Source organism: Chiloscyllium punctatum, chromosome 23 (assembly GCF_047496795.1).
Source record: "Chiloscyllium punctatum isolate Juve2018m chromosome 23, sChiPun1.3, whole genome shotgun sequence".
Lineage (NCBI taxonomy): Eukaryota > Metazoa > Chordata > Chondrichthyes > Orectolobiformes > Hemiscylliidae > Chiloscyllium > Chiloscyllium punctatum.
In genome coordinates, this window is record NC_092761.1 from 71,524,587 (window position 1) to 71,540,050 (window position 15,464).

Here is a 15,464-nt window from a genome sequence, read left to right on the forward strand (position 1 = left end):
CTCAAGGGAAAGCCTTCCTTAAATTACTTTCATCTATTTTACTATGGCTTTCAACTACAAGCTTCATGCAGCTCTCAAAAAGAAGCTTTAAGATTTACATGCAGTAATCTTAGATTTGATCAGGTATGAACTTAGGTCCAAGGCATTCTATATCCCAATGGACTGCCTAAGAATAGAAGAAGAGACTGAAGCTCCAAAAGCAGTGCCAGATCGACAACTATTCCCTTGACATAATCATGAATGTAAATGAACTGAGCAGGTATCTCATGTTTTGTTTGAAGCACATTCCTCAGTCCAGGTCAGCTGCTAGATTTGCTTATGTTACAACAATGACAATATTTCAAAACATAATTCCTCGGCTGCTTTTGAAAGTTTTCACAGAAATGCAAGATTTTATTTCTGAGACTTGCTAAAATGCTCAGAGGCAGGGTTGTCCAATGTCACTCATCATCATTAATGACATTACAAGTGACAAAAAGAGAGACCAAGTGCAAAATATAATCCCCTGAACATTATTGAAAATCCAGGAAGCCCATGCAAACCAAACAACATCAAAAATTAATTTATTCACTCAATCTAAACTGCATTTATCCAGGGATCTATTCAGAGATGCATGTGGTATTTTCCTCGATAACCACTCCTGGTACCTTTTGATACTGTGCCACTTCTACCAGTATGTGTTACTGGGTAAGGGCTGTTCAAGGTAGTTTGCTGCCTCAAACTTCCTTTGACTTTGCTTTGTCTTAGGAGACACAATGCGGTCTTAGGTGGCATGGTGGCTCAGTGGTTAGCACTATTGCCTCACAGCATCAGGGATTTGGGTTCAATTCCAGCCTTGAGCAACTGTCTGTGAGGAGTTTGCGCAAACTCCCTGTGTCTGTGTGGGTTTTGTCTGGGTGCTCCGGTTCTCTCCCACAATCCAAAGATGCACTGGTTAGGTGGATTGGCCATGCTAAATTGCCTATAGTGTACAGGGGTGTGTAGGTTAGGTGCATTAGGCAGGGGTAAATGTAGGATAATAGGGTAGGGGAATGGATTGGTGTGTACTTGTTGGGCCAAATGCCCTGTTTCCACACTGTAGGGATTCTATAAAAGTGAGGACTGTAGATACTGGAGACTCAGAGTTGAAAAGTGTGGTGCTGGAAAAACGCAGCAGGTCAGACAGCATCTGAAGAACAGGCTAATGCCTGAACATCAACTCTCCTGCTCCTCGGATGCTGCCTGTCCTGCTGTGCTGTTCCAGCACCAGATATTTGGACTTTGCTTTGTCTTAGGCTTATCCAGTGATTAGTAGTAGAAGATACAACATCATAGAGTATCGACAGAACATTCACTGTTTTTAGACAAGAAGGTTTATTGCATGTTATCAATATGTACAATTAAAAATGTTATTTGCAGTGTTCCATTTTGTGCTCCATTTTGGCAAGCTAACACAGGCAGGGACTAGTTTAGTTTGGGTTTGTAGTCAGCATGGACTGATTGGACTACTCAGACCTCTTGGCATCATGGTAGCCCACAAACCCACCAACACACTAAAACAGCAGCTAATGAACTTGAAAGACCCCATACAGACAACAAGCAAAACTAATGTCATTTACAAAATACTTTACAAGAACTGTAACAAACACTACATTGGACAAACGGGCAGAAAACTAGCTACTAGGATACATGAACATCAACTAGCCACAAAATAACATGATCCACTCTCATTAGTATGCTTACATTCGGATGAGGAAGGACACCACTTTGACTGGGACAACACATCCGTTCTGGGACAAGCCAAACAAAAACATGCATGAGAATTCCTAGAAATATGGCATTCCAACCAGAATTCTATCAACAACCACATTGACTTGGATCCAATTTACCACCCCGAGAAAAAAAAACAGGAAATTACATTATAATAGGAAATGATATCACCACAGGAAATGGCATAACCAACCCAAGTAAACCCAAACATATAAACAGAAAGCAGGATACACCACCAGTGCTTCATCTGGAGGCTCACTGAAGATATTACTTAGTATGGTGACGAAACATCTGAAAACAAACCTTCCAGCTCAGACAGCAAACCTACATCCAGAACCTCAACCTGAGCTACAAATCTTCTCAAAACTTGCTAATTGAAATGCTGTAAAAAATGCAAATCAAAAGGAGCAATGCCCATCAGAATGCACTTCATCAGAAATGCATTGATATTATTACAACATTTTTTTCATCTGTGCTTTTATTAATCAATGCCACTGTCACATGCTATGAAGCAATTAGAAATTGGATGCATGATTATACATTAACAACCTTTTCTGCCAAGACATTGTGTCTTACAATTGGTAAATTAAGTCTTATTCGGCTTTTTTTATAGCTTTTTTAAAAATTATTTCATGTCATCCATCTCAACTTCATGAGCATTATACTTTATAATAATAATATTACTGTACAATTGATAGGAACAGTTACAAATAGTTCATTCTTGGTTGCACAGACATGGTTGGCTGACTATCACGATAGTCAGTCGTTCAGAGGCTCAAACTGACGGCCTAGAGTGTGAGCTACTGTAGCTGCAGAAATATCAATTCAATTAAATAATAATCTGGAATTTGTATCTATTCTATGCAATAGTGACCTTGAAACTCTCATTGATTTTTGTAAAAAAGAAATCTGATCCACAATTCACTAAAATGTGGTTGACTCTTAATTACGTTATGAAATATTCTAACAGTCCATTCAATTGGAGAAGGTGGCTCATGATCACTTTTTTAAAGGGCTATAGGTATGAGCAACAGATTTGTTCATCATTCATGTTTGCCTTGCCAGGGATGCTCACATCTCATCAAGGAATAATAAAAAAAAACTGGCTTCCTTCTCTGCAGTAAATTGTTTGAATCTGATTTTCCCGTTTCTATTGACAACGCATCAAGATAGGTTTGGAAGCTCATGAATAAACACTGGACAGCAATGAATATTACAAGGAGACAGCAAACATCTATAAATAGGCACATGCAACATATGACAGCGATAATCAGCCTGATTTCATAAACGAATTGAAGTGACCCAAATCCCACCGAGTTACAACCATCAGAATTCATTACAGTAATCAGAAAATGTTGCTGAGGAGCATAATGCAAATGAGGACGTGGATGAATGACATCAAATAATTTTATAACAGGCTGTTGACACAATATGTAATTCAAGACAGATAGCTAAATGAGATTTAATTAACCCATAATAGTAAGGTGGAATATCTTAGCAGAAAAGGTTATTGACGTATAATAAGGATCCACTTTCCTTTTGCTGGTGCAACATATGGAGGCACGTTGCTATGGATTGCCTACAATGTCAAGCACGTGCATCACCAGTGCAACAAGGACTACATTTCTTCACTCAGTAGACACTTTATATATTGGAAACAAATGTGTCTTTAGGATGACTGCAACAAAGGGCAGGTAGGGAAAGATGAGATTGTTGGTTTCAGACACTATAATAAAATGAGCTGTGAAACTGAGATTCGATTTAAGTGGGGAGCTGTTGCCAAATTAAGATGTCAATAAGGATGTAATCATTCAACAACTTAGTGTTCCGCATTGCAGAAATGGCTCTCCATTGCAATGGCCCAGATTTTTCTGTTTAAAGTAAAACAAGGCTAATAGAGTTTGCTGTGTAAATAGTGCAGCAATTTCAGATGAGGGCAAGATGTGCAGTTAATCTTAGATATGCAAAGGCTACTGTCTGGTTTGGGCGATTTCATCATTAGTTTTGTGAAAGTGATATCTCACTATCTGTTGTGCCATTGAACAGTGTGAAATTGCTGCATTTGCAGGGTAAATTAACAACAGACAGTTGTTACTTTTAAAAATGTGATGAATGTTCATGATGGCTAGCCAACATTTCACATTTAAGGAAATGCTTACAAGCGTGCAATGTCATTATTTAAAATTTGAATTGTTGACAGTGATTTTAAAGATAGAAAATCATTATTTAAAACTTTTCCTTTGTCTTCTCCCCCCCCCCAACACTTAATCCAAACTTCCTTTTAGCCTATTTATTTCTTTCTATATCTATTTATTTCTTTCTATATCTAATCTGACAATAAATTTACCCATTCTACCCTTCTCTCCCTCCTCACTCACTGTTATTCATTGCACAATACTATAATCTGATTGGTTAAGAAGATACAAAATTACTTGCTCTAGTTGTTAAGTCCCACGTGGATTTCCCTCCAAGTGCCATTATCAGACTGTACTGTCAGCAAGTTGGCAAAACAAAAAAACTAAAACCTAATTGTTCAAGGGCACGTTTAGCTGATGACAGACACTGTTACACGGCTGCTTATAATAGTTTTTGGTCCATCATGATGTTCTGTTGCCACATTGGACACTAACTCAAGATCAGATGGCATGGAGTTTGTTACTGTCACCAGATTAATAAATGTACTTTCTACTTACCTTGGCCTTTTTAATGGGTCTCAACGTAGACACTTGTAATACTGTGAAACAGATTCTTTGTGAACATCACTTTGCCTCACTGTGAAGAACCTTCGAGACTGCTTTTTATTTCATTTTGTGGCAAATTGTTTGTATGACAAAATCCATTAGACTTCACAATCCTGCACCAGCCCAAACCCTGCTAATGTCTGTGTTTTAAACATGAAAGCGTTTGTGGTGCTGTCCTTCACGGTGCATTGTGTTGTCTGCCCACACTCCTGTTTGACTTTGCATTGTTCACCAGCCCTTGAGGCAGACATTGTCTGTAGGTAAGATTACAGAGTAGAGCTTATATTAACTGGATTCCCCTACAATGCCATCAACTGAAAATGAGAAAATCATACATTGCTGGAGATTAATACAGTACAGCTTATGTTAATAGGATTGTAGTGCTTCAGATGTTGCAGAAAGCAATTTACAATACAGCGAAACAACTAGTCCTGGTAGTGAAATAGACCATATATTTCTGTTGAAAATAACAGCAATGGTTATATTCTACAATTTACTCATCAACTTACTGTGGGGTTGAAAAGTCTATTATTTAACCCACAAGCAAAGGTCTTGATATTACTTGATATATTCATCATTTTTTTTTTCTTCATTTTCGGTTGAGCAATCATATCAAACGACTGAAGAATCCTACACATTTCTTGTGTTAGTACCTCCTTAGGATCAGTCAGCTATGTACCCCATAATATGAGTATCATTGTACATGGGGGTGGATGAATGATATCGAAGCTGACATGCTATATTAAGAGAAAAGCTTGCACAGACTAGGCTTCATTCTCTTGAGCTAAGAAGGTGAAAGGGTGATCCAGTTGAAATATTTATGATTTAAAGAGTTAATTCAGTAGATGGTGCAAGCCTAATTCTTCTTTTGGAGGAGTCCGGAACAAGGAGGCAGAACATTAAAATTGGAGCTAACCAATTCAGGGCTGATGTCAGGAAGCTCTTCAACATAAAAAAAAGGTACCAAAATTATAGAAGCTTTCCTCTGAAAGAACATTTAGTCTGAGGTCCATTGGAATGTTCAAACCTGATGTTGGTAGGCAAAGATTTTGAGATTACTGGAAGGAGATAGGATATATATCAGTAATGATCTAACTGAATGGTGGAACAGACTTCAGAGGCAGAATGGTCTGCTCCTGTTCCAATGCTCCCATTAAATGAAGAGCTATGCATTAGTGAATATTCATTTAATTATACTGGTTTTATAGACACCTCAGTTTAAAACTAGTGCTGTCCATGCTAATGTTACAATTCCATTAACTATCAGGCATGTTGATGAACACTGGTGGAGAGATTTAGGTTCTAGCCCCTCTCTCCAATTTTTTTTTGACAATTCAACTAAATGAAAAGAAAATTAGTGCTTCAGGCACTGTTTAATCACAACATCTATAGCAGTGATAATGACAGCATCAGTGTTCATCTATTTATTGAAAAAGGTTCTCCTCATGCTTAAATGGAAAGTACTTCATTGATCCAGGTGTGAAGCATGCAAAACTTTTAATCAATTCAAGTGCAAAACTCATAAAATCTATGTTATTGATTTAACCATATAATCCTCACAGTCTGCTGGCAAATCCGGGAAGCCCATAAACCTGGATCGATGTCAAAATAGCCATAACTCAGTAATGATAACAGACAGTACAAGGTGAAGCCCAGGTCAGTATAGAAGAAGATTTGGAAGAGGTAATAGATGTTAAATGTCGAACAGGGTGGAGGAGCATGCCAGTATGTTTGATCCACCCTATGAACACTTAATTAATGGACGATGCTATAAAATATGAATCATCCATTGAGTAGGCACATCAATACATATCTATGGGAGTGCAACAGTGAAGAGGTAGCTGTCTGTGGTGTATTCCATAGTGACCAAAAAAAAACCTCTCAGGTTTAGTCCATGGTCTGTGCTGACATAGTTGATTGCAGTTGGTGGCATAACTAATAAAACCGAGGCAGAGTTTTCATTCATATCCTCAGCCTGGTAACCTCTGCTGGGAAGTATTTGAAAATGCATAAGTTAGGAGAAGACAAAGTGAGCAATATTTTCCTGCTGATTGTGTGACACTGACATTGGAACCATGTGTGGGCCCTGAGCTTGCACTGTCTAGGATCGAGACTGGCACAGCAGTTTTCATGGAGGTGGTAAGCAAATTGGCCACTTCTGGATTTGTTATCCTACCAAGTGGATGGTGAGCAGAATCTGATGCTGCCATTTCACTCAGCATGCCAGCTGCTCTGAAGTTGTGGCACCTCCACTGGAGAAGTGTCCATTGCTAAGAGAGCTTAGAGAGGGTGAGGGCACCTTAAAGAGGAGACTTTCTCAGAGGGGCAAGGATAAGTTAAAAATATTATCCAACTGAGGGTGGTACACCCCATGGAATGGAGGAAAGGATTCTGGGGCAGGTTGGGGAGCAGTGTTTGGGACATTGAGGGTATTTTTCCTTCATGTGCTCCAATTGTTAGACTGCCATGCTTTGTGGAATCATTGGACAACCACTTGGGAGCATTCCTTCATGAAGCTGGCAGCCTCCTTAAGTGGCAAAGGTCAGGGAGACCACGTTGTCACCAGCAAAATGCCAGAAAGCCCTCTACACCACCTCCACTCGGAAACTTAATTATTTAAATTGTTTATTTGCCTCAGTTCTCTGGGCAGTCAATCCACATCTGGTAACCATGCTGGGAAACTACTGTGGGAACAGGGATGCGTCTGGAAACCATCTGAGATGGCTGTACTCTTCCCAGTCCACCAACCTGGAACAATAAACATTGAATTGCATGTAGTCTGAAATATGACCGACACTAAAGCTTCAACAAAAGCAGGAACTCAACAGGTCTGACAGCATCAGTGAGGAGAAAGCAGAGTTAACATTTCAAGGCCAGTGCCAATTAACTCTGCTTTCCTCCCAAAAATGCTGCCAAACCTCATCTCTCCTCCCCCCCACCTCATCCCAGTTCCAACCCTCCAGCTCGGCACAGCCCTCTTGAACAGTCCTACCTGTCTATCCTCCTTCCCACCTATCCGCTCCAGCCTCTGTGCTGATTTATCACTAACACCCTCCCCCCCACTTGAATCAACCTCTTGCCTTTCCAGCTACCTTCCCCCACCTCCACCCCCATCCTCCTATTTACCTCTCAGTTCCCTTTCCCCCAACCCCCTCATTCCTGATGAAGGGCTTATGCCCGAAATGCCGACTCTCTTGCTCCTTGGATGCTGCCTGACCTGCTGTACTTTTCCAGTACCACACTTTTCAACTCTGATCCCCAGAATCTGCAGTCCTCACTTTCTCCAGCAATTTCTGTTTTTGTTTCAGATCTCCAGTATCCATTCTTTGTTTTACTAAAACTTTGGGATTTTTGCTTGGAGTGGGGTTTCAATGGTCCCAGGAAAGAGGCAGGGCCCTGTAAAGATCCTGGTAATTTTTATTCCCAAGTTTAATCTGTATATCCCAACTCTACATTAGCAGTGTATCCAAGATGGCTGGCATTGGAAGTTCGCGAATTAGGAGCTTGGTATAGCAACAGAAAGACAATTATGGCCATAAGGTATGATGTACTGAGAATGCTTTAGGATGGTCCAATGGGAAAGAGAGTGTACCCAGGCAGGAGAGGTCTAAACATTCCTTTTGAATTCTCAGAGGGTGTCCATTAATGGTGAGCCAGAAATAGTAACAAGCAAGCACTTAACCCTATAGTCTAACGAAAAGCAAAATCATGCAGCTTTTTATCAGCAGTGTGAAAATTTCCACTTTTAAGATGGATTTATGCAGGAGCTCAGCTTTCATAAAATCTATAAGAAAGGGGTATACCTTCCCTACATTCCATTAATTCAATGGATACATCTTCTGAGGCAATTTTATGAGCATATATTCATTCCATGGATAAAATGCTTTATGAAAGCACAATATGCTTCAATGTCTAGCAGTCAATGCCACAGTGTAATGCCTAGCAAGCCCCTTTCACAATTGCTTCTGGTGTCATGCTGATTTTTTTCCCCTCTTGAACTCAGGTTGTAAAATTACTGCTTGCAAAACTGGCTTTCTGCTCATTGATCTAGAAGCCTGCACAGCACAAGAAAATGTCATTAAAAATCAGCATTTCTCAGGTCAAACTCCTAAATGGTAAAACAAAGGAAGACACACTGCGCAGCTTGAAAATTCCCATTAAAGTTTTTACATGAAGAATCACCACTTGCTGCTTCTAAAATGAGATTTTATAACCTGATTAGCATTTTCAACACCAGCCAATATTTTCTTCTGATGGATGTACCTGAAACAGTGGAAATGCTCTGGCTTTTTGGATCCGCTGAATCTCAACGTGCAGTAAAGATTCTGGTGTCATTTTGTCAGTTTTACAATATAGTCAAAACAGTAAACTGTTGACCAATTTGACAAATGCTTACACCAAAAATACTGGCTATCACCCACAGCTTAAATACCAAGCACCAAATACTTGTAATGAACAGAGTAACAGACATTGATGCATTGTCTGATGGGTGTCCCTGAAACAGTTATTACACGCCAATAACAGTTCTTTACTTCAAAGTAATTTCCAGCTGTTACATTGTGAGAAAACAATAAATTTACAGGCAGAAGCGTGATTTCAATCTGTCATTTTAAAATGGTTATAGCAGGAGTGATGTGTAAATTGAATGAAATTGTGGAAATTTAACAGGTGAAGGGAAGTTTGGAGTTGCATCACGAAATTCACAGTGGCAGTCTTAAAGGATTCAATACTGCAAGCTGCCCAGCTTCCTGTCCATTTTAGGTCCCAGAAAATATTGAACTATCAATCTTACATTGTTCAACTGGACAAAACAGAAATGATTAGCCTTCACTCTTACAATGCATGGCATAATTGGTGACTGTGGTACAAAACATGGGGTCAGTCAAAGTCATAATTCCATCACCAAAGAGTATGCAATGCCTGAAGAAGTCAGCAAGAGATAATGGTGCCCTGTGTTAAGTACACAGGAGTGCAAATTTCTTCTTCAGAGCAACACTAGAAAATAACTGATTATGTTAGAGAAGACACTGCATTGCATTGGCACTGGCTTCATGGGGCTCTTTCTCCATATTTTCATCTAATGGCAGTATCAGCAACAATGAAACCATCAGAAGCTCTTATTACCAGAGTAACAGTTGGGAGTACACATAGTGGCTTCTAATCCTGGTCACACCGCAGTCGGCAAGTCAACCCTCCAACCAAGACAGCAGGGAGAGAGACTCTTCACCAAAGCTCATCTTCTCTGAACACTTTTCTTTCTTCTTTTCTCACTTTATCTTTCTTTCTTTGAATTCTTTGGTCTTTGGAGTCTGGTCATGGAGACAACAGCAGCGAGGGAACTTTGTCAGTCAGCCACGAGGAGACAGGTCATGATTGGCGATGTCAATGTCCAGAGTGATACCGGAGCTGGACTCTGCAGCGAGATGGTTGACATGGCAATGGAGCATGGCAGTGGATGAGGCCCAGCATGGGCCAGGATGGCAGTAGTGGTGGTCATGGCCAAGGCCTTGGGAGCAGCGGTGAGATCTGGTGCCTGATAAACATCATCAGCAGCAGACAGCAGCAAGAACAGCTGGTACAAACAGGCAGGTACACACCCACACATGGGAGAGCAAGCCCCCTTAGGGAAAGCCCAGCTTGGGGCACCTGCAGGCCATGGCTTAAAGAAGGACTGGAATGGTTGATTTTTAACTTTATTTCTATTTTTTTTTTCACTTGTATTCTGAAAACACTGTTGTGATGAACTTTTTAATTTAGTTATAGAAGTTGAAAAAATAAAGAAACAAGGTTTTGCAATGAGGTACTTCATGTCTAAGATGGTGCCATGTGTGGTGACATTGTATGCTTCTCCCTGTTTTCTTGTACCCCATATCTGAGAATACATGACAATAAAACCTAAATCTAAAATAGCATTTCCAATAATCCAAAAGGGATTCACAAGCAGGATAGATGCAACAATCAACCACAAAATTGTCTATTAATCTTGAGTATTTTAATGACTATTTTTCTCTGAAAGGACAGTGATGGTGATATTGATTAAGAAAAGCATTGCAGTGATGGGGAAACAAGATGTTCCACAGCTGCCAAGGACATAATCTATCTGGCTAAAGCGAAGGAACAATATGCAATTACATAGTTCAGTGTGGTCTGCAGGCCACCAAATAATGGGAAGGACGGAGAGGAACAAATTTTGAACAAAATTACAAAAAGTTGTAGAAATTATAGGGTAGCTTCAATTATCCCAACATTAGACTGGGACAATATTAGTGGAAAGGGAGGACGGGAGAAGAACTTGTTCAGTAAAAGTTTGCACAGCAACATGTTTCCAGTCCACTTAGAATGGAGACACTGTTAGACCTGATTCTTCAGAATGGAGTTGGCCAAGTAGATCATGTCAATAGGAGACCATTTAGTAAATAGCAATTTTTGCATCATAAGTTTTACACTGGCTATGGAATAGGACAAAGAACAATCCAGAATAAAAGTTATGAATAGGGGGAAACCAACTTCCATGAAGTAAGAATGAATCTGGGCCAAATAAATTGGAGCCAATGCTTGACAGGTACAATTGAAACTGAACAATAGGCGATCTTAAAGGATGAGGCGTTTTAGGTACAGTTAAAGTGCATTCCCACAAAATAGAAAGGTTGAAAAATAAAGCTAGAGCAGCCGGAAATCAAAGAGATATAAATTAAAAGAAAAAAAAACAAGTGCACTTGTGATAAATGTCACATAGAAAATATAATTGAGAAGCCAGCTGAACGTAAAAGGTTAATAGAGGAGGTGAAAAGGAAAATGATAGGAGCAAATGGAGAAATATGAAAAGAGTCTCATCATCTCATACAAGGGAATTGGAAAGTCTTCTGTATGAATATAAATAGTAAAATGTTGTTAGATGTTGTCGAGGAGAATACTGAGATACAGGCTACCAGAATAGATGGGATTGAGGTTCACAAGGAAGAGGTGCTAGCAATTCTGGAAAGGGTGAAAATAGATAGGTTCCCTGGACCAGATGGGATTTATCCTCAGATTCTCTGGGAAGCCAGGTAAGAGACTGCTGAGCCTTTGGCTTTGATGTTTATGTCGTCATTGTCCACAGGAATAGTGAGAGAAGACTGGAGGATAGCAAATGTTCCCTTGCTCAAGAAGGGGAGTAGAGACAATCCTGGTAATTATAGACCCATGGGCCATACTTTAGTTGTGGGTAAAGTGTTGAAAAAGGTTATAAGAGATAGATTTATAATCATCTAGAAAGGAATAACTTGATTAGGGATGTCAACATGGTTTTGTGACGGGTAGGTCGTGCCTCGAAAACCTTATTTGAGATGTGACCAAACAGGTAGATGGCGGTAAAGTGGTTGATGTGGTGTATATGGATTTTAGTAAGGCACTTGATAAAGTTCCCTGTGGTAGGCTATTGCACAAAATACAGAGGCATGGGATTGAGGGTGATTTAGCAGTTTGGATCAGAAATTGGCTAGCTGAAAGAAGACAGAGGGTGGTGGTGGTTGATGGGAAAAGTTCATTCTGGAGATCAGTTACTAGTGATGTACTGCAAGGATCAGTTTTGGGGCCACTGATGTTTGTCATTTTTATAAATGACCGAGATGAGGGCTTAGAAGGATGGGTTAGTAATTTTGCAGATGATAGTAAGGTCAATAGATTTGTGGATAGTGCTGAAGGATGTTGTGGGTTACAGAGGGAGATAGATAAACTGCAAAGCTGGGCTAAGAGGTGGCAATTGAAGTTTAATGTGGAGAAGTGTGAGGTGATTCACTTTGGAAGGAGCAACAGGAATAAAGAGTACTGGGCTAATGGTAAGATTCTTGGTAGTGTAGATGAACAGAGAGAGATCTCAATGTCCATATACATTGATCCCTGAAAGTTGCCACCCAGGTTGATAGGGTTGTTAAGAAGGCATACGGTGCGTTAGCTTTTATTAGCAGAGGGATTGAGTTTCGGAGCCATGAGGTTGTGCTGCAGCTGTACAAAACTCTGGTGCAGCTGCACTTCGAGTATTGCATACAGTTCTGGTCACCGTATAATAGGAAGGATGTGGAAGCTTTGGAAAGGGGTCAGAGGAAATTTACTAGGATGTTGCCTGGTATGGAGGGAAGGTCTTACAAGGAAAGGCTGAGGGACTTGAGGCTGTATTCCTTCGACAGAAGAAGGTTGAGAGGTGACTTAATTGAGACATATAAGATACTGGATGTAGATTTGCTCGCTGAGCTGGGAGGTTCATTTCCATATGTTTCGTCACCCTACTGGGTAACATCTTCAGTGGGCCTCAGTCGAAGCAGTGTACATGATTCCTGCTTTCTATTTATATGTTTGGGTTTCTTTGGGTTGGTGATGTCATTTCCTGTTCTTTTTCTCAGGGATGGTAGATGGGGTCTAACTCGATGTGTTTATTGGTAGAATTCCGGTTAGAATGCCATGCTTCGAGGAATTCTCATGCGTGCCTTTGTTTGGCTTGTCCTAAGATGGATATGTTGTCCCAGTCGAAGTGTATGTGAGGATACTAGTGAAAGAGGGTCATGTCATTTTGTGGCTAGTTGGTGTTCATGGATCCTGGTGGCTAGTTTTCTGCCCATTTGTCCAATGTAGTGTTTGTTACAGTCCTTGCATGGTATTTTATAAATTCCATTAGTTTTGCTTGTTGCCTATATCAGATCTTTCAAGTTCATTAGCTATTGTTTTAGTGTGTTGGTGGGTTTGTGGGCTACCATGATGCCAAAGGGTCTGAGTAGTCAGGCAGTCATTTCTGAGATGTCTTTGATGTAGGGGAGAGTGGCTAGGGTTTCTGGACATGTTTTGTCTGCTTGTTTGGGTTTGATGCTGAGAAATCGGCGGACTGTGTTCATTGGGTGAGAAAGTGAGGACTACAGATGCTGGAGATCAGAGCTGAAAATGTGTTGCTGGAAAAGCGCAGCAGGTCAGGCAGCATCCAAGGAACAGGAGAATCGACGTTTCGGGCATAAGCCCTTCTGAAGGGCTTATGTCCGAAACATCGATTCTCCTGTTCCTTGGATGCTGCCTGACCTGCTGCGCTTTTCCAGCAACACAATTTCAGCTGTGTTCATTGGGTACCCATTCTTTTTGAATACATGGTATAGGTGATTTTCCTCTGCTCTGCATAGTTCCTCTGTGCTGCAGTGTGTGTTGGCTCGTTGAAATAATGTTTGTGGATGTTGGGATGATCGCTTCTGTAGTTCAATATTTGGTCTGTGTGTTGTTTTCCTGTAGACGCTGGTTTGAAGTTGCTGTTCGCTCTACTGTGGTATCTAGGAATGGCAGTTTGTTGTTGTTTTCCTCCTCTTTAGTGACTTTTATGCCAATAAGAGTATTATTGATGCTCTTGAAGGTTTCCTCTAATTTGTTTCAATTAGTGATGACAAAGTTTACATCCACGTAGCATTTGGTATGCTTTCCTTTATCAGTCAGAGTATTGAGTACAGGAGTTGGGAGGTCATGTTGTGGCTGTACAGGACATTAGTTAGGCCACTGTTAGAATATTGCGTGCAATTCTGGTCTTCTTCCTATCGGAAAGATGTTGTGAAACTTGAAAGGGTTCAGAAAAGATTTATAAGGATGTTGCCAGGTTTGGAGGATTTGAGCTATAGGGAGAGGCTGAACAGGCTGGGGCTGTTTTCCCTGGAGCATCGGAGGCTGAGGGGTGACCTTATAGTGGTTTACAAAATTATGAGGGGCATGGATAGGATAAGTGGAGAAAGTCTTTTCCCTGGGTTGGGGGAATCCAGAACTAGAGGGCATAGGTTTAGGGTGAGAGGGGAAAGACATAAACAGGACCGAAGGGGCAACATTTTCACGTGTATGGAATGAGCTGCCGAGGAAGTGATGGAGGCTGTTACAATTGCAACTTTTAAAAGGTAATTGGATGGGTAAATGAATAGGAAGGGTTTGGAGGGATATGGGCCGGGTACTGGCAGGTGGGACTAGATTGTGTTGGGATATCTGGTCGGCATGGACGGTTGGACCGAAGGGTCTGTTTCCATGCTGTACATCTCTATGACTCTATATCAAGCTGTATGATGTCTTCAGCAACCCAGCAGATGCAGCACAGTGAAAATACACTGGCTGCGGCTGGACTGTTCTGTCTACTCCAGGAGACTTCCAGCTTGTGTCACAAAATTCCATGATCAGAGCCACTAACATCAAGCCAGTGTTCTTCTCTGACCACTGCGTCCTACTGACTTACAGTCACATGCAGAAAGACCAGAGGGGTGTCAGGGAAACAAGCAAGCAGAATATGAAACTTTTGACGCCAGGAAAGATCAAGGAACTCAAAAGGATTTACAAAGACTGAAAAACTGTGAAACCTCGTAGGAAGCAGTCAAGACAAACATCAGAGGCTTTTTATCCTCAAAGGTTTCATCCTCAAAAGATGAGAATAAATGAGCATTTTTATATACTGCCAGGAGCTAAATATTATAAAATCATCTGTAATACCTATAAAGAGTACTATCAACAGAACAGAGGTATAAACTGAACTGTTATTCAGTGCATGGAAATGTGTTTTTGCCCAACGAGGTTGAAAGCAAAAATACCAATTTGAAATACATGCAGCATTTCCAGTACTATTTTGAAAACGTATGTTATTTTTATTTTAATTCAAAAGTTGCGTGTTATACTATAATCTGTTTAGGAACACTGGGAAACAGACTACTTGTTTTCAAGTTGGATCAAAAGCCATTTGCTAAAGTTGCTGCTGAGAACACAATGAAATATCAGCATATGACACCAGAGATTGGATAACATGAAATTGATTCCCGCTCTGGTGAATTCCTGACACCAGACATATGAATATGGATTTACTGAGTGCACAAGATTGATGTAATGTGATAAGAGGTGTGATGGCAGAAAGCTGAATGGTGGAAATGGAGGAGTTTTGTTGGTTCACTGGCACTTCACAGACTTCATCAATGATTTCATTCACACAAGGGAAGTTGCCAT

At 40.5% G+C, this 15,464-nt stretch overlaps 1 protein-coding gene across 7 annotated transcripts in view; it reads right to left on the reverse strand.

Moving 5' to 3' along the window:
• The window catches only part of igsf9bb (immunoglobulin superfamily, member 9Bb), a 682,739-nt gene that overhangs the window by 367,709 nt on the left and 299,566 nt on the right, over positions 1-15,464 (reverse strand). The window lies entirely within an intron of this gene.